The sequence below is a fragment of the Pogoniulus pusillus genome, chromosome 21 (genome assembly GCF_015220805.1).
Source record: "Pogoniulus pusillus isolate bPogPus1 chromosome 21, bPogPus1.pri, whole genome shotgun sequence".
NCBI lineage: Eukaryota > Metazoa > Chordata > Aves > Piciformes > Lybiidae > Pogoniulus > Pogoniulus pusillus.
The window spans coordinates 22,207,057-22,215,379 of NC_087284.1; positions in this window are offsets into that span (position 1 = coordinate 22,207,057).

The following is an 8,323-nucleotide window of genomic DNA, read 5'->3' on the forward strand; positions in this document are numbered from 1 at the left end:
AATAGATTTTGATACCTGTGAAGAGCTCTGCTATCACTCAAGGCCCTTATTAGCAGCTGTTTTAAAGGCTCCCCTGAACTTGCCTGTCTGATGTGCAAATAATTGGGAAGCAGATGGAAAGGCAATTTTCACTCTCTCTGTGTCTTAGGATCCCAGGAATTGGATTTGGGTTTTTTTCCTGCCTGGTCCAAATAGAATAGATTGAGCAAAGTCAGATTTGAAGTGGTGGGAACAATGCAGATCCTCTGCAGCTGGAAGGGATCCTTGGGAACAATGCAGCTCCTCTGCAGCTGGAAAGGATCCTTGGGAACAATGCAGATCCTCTGCAGCTGGAAAGGATCCTTGGGAACAATGCAGATCCTCTGCAGCTGGAAAGGATCCTTGGGAACAATGCAGATCCTCCGTAGATGGAAAGGATCCTTGGGAACAATGCAGATCCTCTGCAGCTGGAAGGGATCCTCGGGAACAATGCAGATCCTCTGCAGCTGGAAAGGATCCTTGGGAACAATGCAGATCCTCTGCAGCTGGAAAGGATCCTTGGGAACAATGCAGATCCTCCGTAGATGGAAAGGATCCTTGGGAACAATGCAGATCCTCTGCAGCTGGAAAGGATCCTTGGGAACAATGCAGATCCTCTGCAGCTGGAAAGGATCCTTGGGAACAATGCAGATCCTCTGCAGCTGGAAGGGATCCTCGGAAACAATGCAGATCCTCTGCAGCTGGAAAGGATCCTTGGGAACAATGCAGATCCTCCGTAGATGGAAAGGATCCTTGGGAACAATGCAGATCCTCTGCAGCTGGAAGGGATCCTTGGGAACAATGCAGATCCTCTGCAGCTGGAAAGGATCCTTGGGAACAATGCAGATCCTCTGCAGCTGGAAAGGATCCTTGGGAACAATGCAGATCCTCCGTAGATGGAAAGGATCCTTGGGAACAATGCAGATCCTCTGCAGCTGGAAAAGATCCTTGGGAACAATGCAGATCCTCTGCAGCTGGAAAGGATCCTTGGGAATGCCCTTGACTTTTGCCTGTGTTTCTGTGTCTACTTGATCAGAGCAGCCAGCTGGAAGGAAAGAATGCTGGAGGGCTTAATAATCAACCAGCTCACGGCATCCCAGGATGTGAGGGGTTGGAAGGGACCTTTGGAGATTTCCCAGGCTAACCCCTGCCAGAGCAGGAGCAGAGAGTCCAGCACAGGAACACATCCAGGCAGGGCTGGGGAGGCTGCAGAGAAGGAGACTCCACAGCCTCTCCGGGCAGCCTGGGCCAGGGCTTTGCCACCCTTACACTTAGCAAGTCCTTCCTCCTGTTGAGGTGGAGCTTGCTGTGCTGCACTTCCCATCCCTTGCCTCTTGTTCTCTGCCAGGGCAGAGATAGATGGATAGGGGAATGGATAGGTAGATGGATGGATGGATGGATGGATGGATGGATGGATGGATGGGAAGGTAGATAGATAGATGGATGGATAGATAGATAGATAGATAGATAGATAGATAGATAGATAGATAGGTGGGTAGGTAGATAGATGGATAGATGGATGGATGGATAGATAGATGGATAGATAGATAGATAGATAAGTAGATAGATACATAGATACATAGATAGATGGAGAAATAGATGGATGGATGGATAGATAGATAGATAGATAGATAGATAGATAGATAGATGAGTGGGTGAGCAGGTAGATAGATGGATGGATAGGTAGATAGATAGATGGATAGGTGGGTAGATGGATGGATGATGGATGGATAGCTAGATGGATAGATTGATAGATGGACAGATAGACAGGTGGGTGGGTAGGAAGATAGGTAGATGGATGGATAGGTAGATAGATAGATACATGGATAGACAGATAGATAGATAGATAGATAGATAGATAGATAGATAGGTAAATGGATAAGTAGATGGATGGATGAGTGGGTAGGTAGATAAATGGATGTATAGATAGATAGATAGATAGATGGAGAGACAGATAAATGAGTGGATGGATAGATAGAGATAGATGGATAGAGAGAGCTGGATGAATAGATAGATAGATAGATAGAGAGATGGATTGTATGATTCTATGTTTCTGTGGATAGATAAATGGATAGATGGATAAATAGAAGGATAGATAGATAGATAGATAGATGAATGGATGGATCGATAGATAGATAGATGAATAGATGGATAGATAGATTAATAGATGGATAAATAGATGGATAGGTAGGTAGATAGATAGATAGATAGAGGTAAATGAGTGGATGGATAGATAGAGATGGATGGATGGATGGATGGATGGATGGATAGATGGATAGAGAGATGGATGAATAGATGGGTAGATAGGTGGATTCTATGATTCTGTGTTTCTGTGGATAGATAAATTGATGAATGGATAGATATATATAGAGAGAGATGGATATGTAGATGGATAGATGGATGGGTCAGAATCACAAAATGAGAGCCACAGAATCACAGAAGCAGAGAGTCATGAAATCACAGAGTCACAGTCACAACATCAGTCACAAAACCACAGAGTCACAAAATCACAGAATCAAAACAGAGTCCCAGACTCACAAACTCAGAGTCACAAATGCACAGAGTCACAGAGTGCCAGGGGTTGGAAGGGATATCAAAGCTCAGCCAGTCCAACCCCACCCCTGCCAGAGCAGCAGCACCCAGAGCAGATCACACAGGAGCACATCCAGGTGGGTTTGGAGTATCTCCAGAGAAGGAGACTCCACAGCCACCCTGGGCAGCCTGTGCCAGGCTTCTGTCACCCTCACAGGGGAAGACTTTTCCCTCGTGGTTTCCATGGAACTTCCTCTGTGTCAAAGAGATCTTTTGCTGACCAAGAGAAGTCCAAACATCCACAACCAATTTGGTTTTCATTTCAGAGACTCACAGAATGCTCTGGGCTGGAAAGGGACCTCCAAAGCTCATCCAGCCCCAACCCCCCCTGCACTCAGCAGGGACATCCTCCACTAGAGCAGGTTGCTCCCAGCCCTGCCCAGCCTCACTGTGTATAATTTCTGTGTCAGCACCTCCAAGCTGAAGCTTTAATCTTCCACTGATCTGCTTTCTCCTCTTGGTAAATGAAAAATGGGTTTGGCTTTTGTGTCAGGGAGGGAAAAATAATCTTAAGGGTTTGTTGTTTAGTTTTCCTCCTTTATAATTTTGTTTTTTATTGCAACACTCAAAATGAAATTTAAAGGTCACAGAGTGAGCCTGCAGAGCTGTTCTATGTCATGCAATCAGAGGAGTCATTATTTAGGACAGGAATTCCCAGCCCAGGAAGAAATAAATCCAAGCACACAAACTCCTGAGAAGAATCCTTGGGAATGTCTTTGGCTTTTGCCTGTGTTTCAGTCTTCAGCTGCTCAGAGCAGCCTGTTGGAAGCAAAGCAAGAATGATGGACTCAATAATCAATCAGCTCACAGGATTCCAGGATCTGAGGGGTTGGAAGGGACCTCTGCAGAGCTTCCATTCTTCCAGAGCAGCACACAGGCTCCTTCCAGTGTAGCTGAAGTTCACTTCTTGCCTGGAGAAGAGAAAGGCCCAGAGGGGCCTTAGAGCTGCCTTGCAATAGATGAAGGGATTGCTGCAGCAAGGCTGCAGAGGGACTTCTGCTGGGGGGTCTGAGCACGGGGATGAGGCAGAGCAGGGTTAGAGTGGAGCTGAGGGAGAAGTTCTCCAACAGAGGGATGGAATAGGCTGCCCAGGGAGGTGCCAGGGCACAAGTGAGCAGAGGCTGTCACCCTTGCACTCGAGAAGTTCTTCCTCCTGTTGACCTCTGGAGACCTCCCAGGGCAACCCCTGCCAGAGCAGGAGCAGAGAATGCAACACAGGTGGCACAGGAACACATCCAGGCAGGGCTGGGAAGGCTCCACAGAAGGAGACTCCACAGCCTCTCTGGGCAGCCTGTGCCAGGCCTCTCTCACCCACACACTCAAGAAGTTCTTCCTCACCTGGAGCTGCACTTTCCTGGGCTGCACTTTCCATCCCTTGCCCCTTGTCCCGTGGCAGGGCACAGGTGATAGGGTAGGACTAGGCTGAGCTTTGGAGGTCCCTTCCAGCCCTGAGGGCTTTGTGATGCTTAGGTCCTTGCCTGCAGGTCACATCCCCCTTGAGCACACAGGATTTTAAGGCCCTTATTGACAGAATCTTTTCATAGCCAGCTAATGCCAGGCTGAGCCTAATTCTGGCAGGATCTTAGCTTATCAGTCACTTCCTGAAGGTCATCTCTCCCCTTGACAAGCTTCTGCTGCCTCTCTCCCCACTGCCTGCTGGCACCACATCATTCCATGAGCATTTTGCATGTCATCACCTTGTTCTTCCCTGTCCAACCATTCATTCACTGCCTCCTTTTCTCTTTGTGATAAACTAGGGCAAGCCTCTCACCTTCCCTCCTGAGGCCAGACAGTCCATCTTGCACTTTTCCTGCCATTGGGAATTCAGGAGCAGCTGCAGACCACTGGCCTATGCTGACAGCTCCCATCCTGTTCCTCAGGTAAGCACAAGCACCTTTGTGTCCTGCTGCCCATCAAGCTGCTGTCACTGTGCTGAGTTCTGATACACAGAATCATAGACTAAAGCAGGTTGGCAGAGAGCTCCAAGCTCCTCCAGCCCAACCTAGCACCCAGCCCTGGCCAATCAACCAGACATGGCACTGAGTGCCCCTTCCAGGCTTGGCTTCAGCATCTCCAGGGATGCTGACTCCACCACCTCCCTGGGCAGCCCATTCCAATGCCAATCACTCTCTCTGACAAAAACTTCCTCCTAACATCCAGCCTAGACCTGCCCTGGCACAGCTTCAGCCTCTGTCACCTCTTTCTGTTGCTGGTTGCCTGGGATGCTACTATCTACCAGCACCCCTAAATCACTCTTCCTGGAAGTTGTTGAATCCCTATCCCTGCAGGTGACTGAATTCCCATCCCTGGAGGTGGTTGAATTCCCTTCCCTAGAGGTGGTTAAATCTCCATCTCTAGAGGTGATTGAATTCCCTTCCCTGGAGGTGTTCAAATCTCCATCCCTGGAGCTTGGCTTGTGCCCACCTCTGCAGCCTGCCCAGGTGCCTCTGGATGGATCCTGCCCTCCAGCCTGGCTGAGCACCACACAGCTTGGTGTGGGCAGCAAACCTGCTGAGGCTGCAATCAGTGCCTCTGCCCATGGCACCCACAGAGATGCTGAACAAGCCTGGTGCCAGGGCTGAGCCCTGAGGGACTCTGCTTGGCACTGCCTGCCCTTGGCCATGCAGCCATTGACAGCCACCAAGCCACTGCTGGATCCATCCAGTGATCCACTCAGAGAATCCACCAGGTTGGAAGAGACCTCCAAGATCATCCAACCTCTAAAATCAGTCCCTGAGGGACTCTGCTTGGCACTGCCTCCACTCAAGATGACCAATTCTATACCCTTGCCTGGCACCGAGGTCAGGCTGACAGGTCTGGAACTTATGATGCATATAAACTGAAAGGAAAGAACAAATAACAATAGAAAAGAGACTCAAGAAGCAGCTCAGGATTCCAAAGTCTTCCTCAAAGCATTTCCAGCCTGGAGACTGTTGGCAAAGAAGAAAAGCAGACCAAGTTTTGAGACATTTAATCTGCACACAACGTGGCCAGGATCAGCCTGAGCAGCACTGAGGGGGAGATTAAGAGTGTTTACCAACTTCAGATCTCATTAAAAAGCTGAGCCATGAAAGAAATGAAGAATTTCTCTGTTAAATGAATTATTCTCAACTAAAACCTTGGCAGAACTTGGCCAAGAATGAAGATGAGGAATTTAGAGAGTTTTACTTTTGGAATGCAATGTTTCAGCTTGGATGCAGACCAGAGAACAATTTCCCAGTCCTCAGCAGGCATCATAAACTCCTGAGAGTATTGGGAAAGGAATTTCCCAGCTCTGGAACCCTCAGCGCAGGAAGGATGTGGAGGTGATGGGGCAGGTCCAGAGGAGGGCCAGGAGAAGGATCAGGGGGTTGGAGCAGCTCTGCTATGAGGACAGGCTGAGGGAGCTGAGGATGTGCAGCCTGCAGAGGAGAGGGCTCTAGGGAGACCTAAGAGCAGCCTGAAGAGGCTACAAGAAGGATGCAGAGATAATAGAGGCTGAGTAGGTTTCAGCAGTGAATTTTATTGCTGGTGCTTCTCCAGCACTGAGTTCCCCCTCTTGGTTTGACCTACTGCTGAAGAAAACATGAAACAAAGGAGCTGAAGAAAACATGAAACAAAGCAGCAGGAAGCTTCCTCCTGCATCCTTCTAATAAGGCTTATCTCCATTTAGCACCTGCCCGACCAGCTGGGGTTAATTTTGCTCCCTACAACCATCCTTGACCCACGTCGGTGAGTCCTCATCTCACTTCCCAACAAAACAGCCATGTTTGGATGCATTCATGGGAGGAGGAAGCCAGACCCAGCTAAATCAGACAGTCCTGATGGCTGCCAACAGGATGTCAGCTAAAATCCATCCCAAGCTCCAATGGACTCAATTGGCATCACCAGCACCAAATGATTCTAATATCACCAACCTGCCAGTGCCTGAAGGGGCTGCAAGGAGGCTGCAGAGAAACTGTTTGCAGAGGGCTGCAGGGACAGGAGGAGGCCAATGGCTGCAAAGCAGAGCAGAGCAGCTTGAGAGTGGCTGTGAGGAACAAGTTGTGCAGCAGGAGGGAGCTGGGGATGTGCAGCCTGCAGCAGAGGAGTCTCAGGGCAGAGCTGATTGCTGCCTGCAGCTGCCTGCAGGGAGGCTGTAGCCAGGTGGGGTTGGGCTCTGCTGCCAGGCAGCCAGCAACAGAACAAGGGGACAGAGGCTGAAGCTGTGCCAGGGCAGGTCTGGGCTGGATGTTGTTAGGAAGTTGTTGTCAGAGAGAGTGATTGGCATTGGAATGGGCTGCCCAGGGAGGTGGTGGAGTCCTCATCCCTGGAGGTGTTTCAGAGGAGTCTGCATGAGGCACTCAGTGCCAGGGGTTAGTTAATGAGGAGGTGTTAGATGCTAGGTTGGACTTGGTAGTGTCAGAGGTCTTTTCCAACCTGATTCTGGGGTTCTGTGAACCTCCTTGGGCCAAGGGTTCACACAACCTACAGGAAAGCTGAGGAGGTACTTTCTAGGGTGTCAGGTAGGGATAGGAGCAAGGGGAATGGATCCAAACTGGAGGAAGGCAGATTGAGATCAGACATGAGGGAGAAGTTGTTCAGCATGAAGGTGGTGAGAGCCTGGCACAGGCTGCCCAGGGAGGTGCTGGAAGCCTCAGCCCTGGGAGCTGTTAAGTCCAGGCTGGATGTGACTCTGTGCAACCTGCTCTGGTGTGAGGTGTCCCTGGGCATGGCAAGGGGGTTGGAGCTGGCTGCTCCTTGAGGTCTCTCCCAGCCCTGAGAGTTCTGTGATTCTCTGATTTGAAGCTCAGGATGTGTGTTACAAAAATGAGAAGGATTTATTGATGTGTTTACAGTGGAGGAGCTTTGATGCCTTCTGCTTCCCTTGGGTCTGTGCAGAGGTGTGCACATGGACAGAGAGCAGCAGGGATCCTTAGCCTCCAAACAGCAAAGAGCCATTGGGGTGGAGGGAAACATCAATATTTGTCCCTACAGCTCTGCAAAAAGAAGTTTCCATCTCCTGTGCCTGTAGCTACAGCTAAAAGAGGCAAAAAGGCAGAGAATCAGTCAGGGTTGAAAGGGATCTCAAGGAGCAGCCAGCCCCAACCCCCCTGCCATGCCCAGGGACACCTCACACCAGAGCAGGTTGCCCACAGCCACATCCAGCCTGGCCTGAAACACTCCCAGGGCTGAGGCTCCCAGCACCTCCCTGGGCAGCCTGTGCCAGGCTCTCACCACCCTCATGCTCAACAACTTCTCCCTCATGTCTCACCTCAATCTCTCCTCCTCCAGCTTGGATCCATCCCCACTGCTCCTGTCCCTACCCAGCACCCTCCAAAGTCCCTCCCCAGCTCTCCTGCAGCCCCCTTCAGACACTGCAAGGCCACAAGAAGCTCTCCTGGGAGCCTTCTCCTCTCCAGGCTCAGCCCCCCCAACTCTCAGCCTGTGCTCACAGCAGAGCAACTCCAGCTCTCTGTGATCCTTCTCTGGACACCTTCCAGCCCCTCCATACCCCCCTTAATGCCATGAGTTAGTTAATTAGAAGGTGTTGGGTGATAGATTGGACTCAATGATCTCAGAGCTCTTTTCCCACCTGCTTAATTCTGTGTCTTTGCTAATTCACAGTGGTTTATACTCAAGCAGTGACTTCATCTTCTACTCCCTTCAGCTCTCTGAGAAGCAAATGCAGGTTGGAAAGGTGTCCAGAGGTATGAAGTGTAAATATCCCCTGGCAGAAAATAAAGCTTCCTCC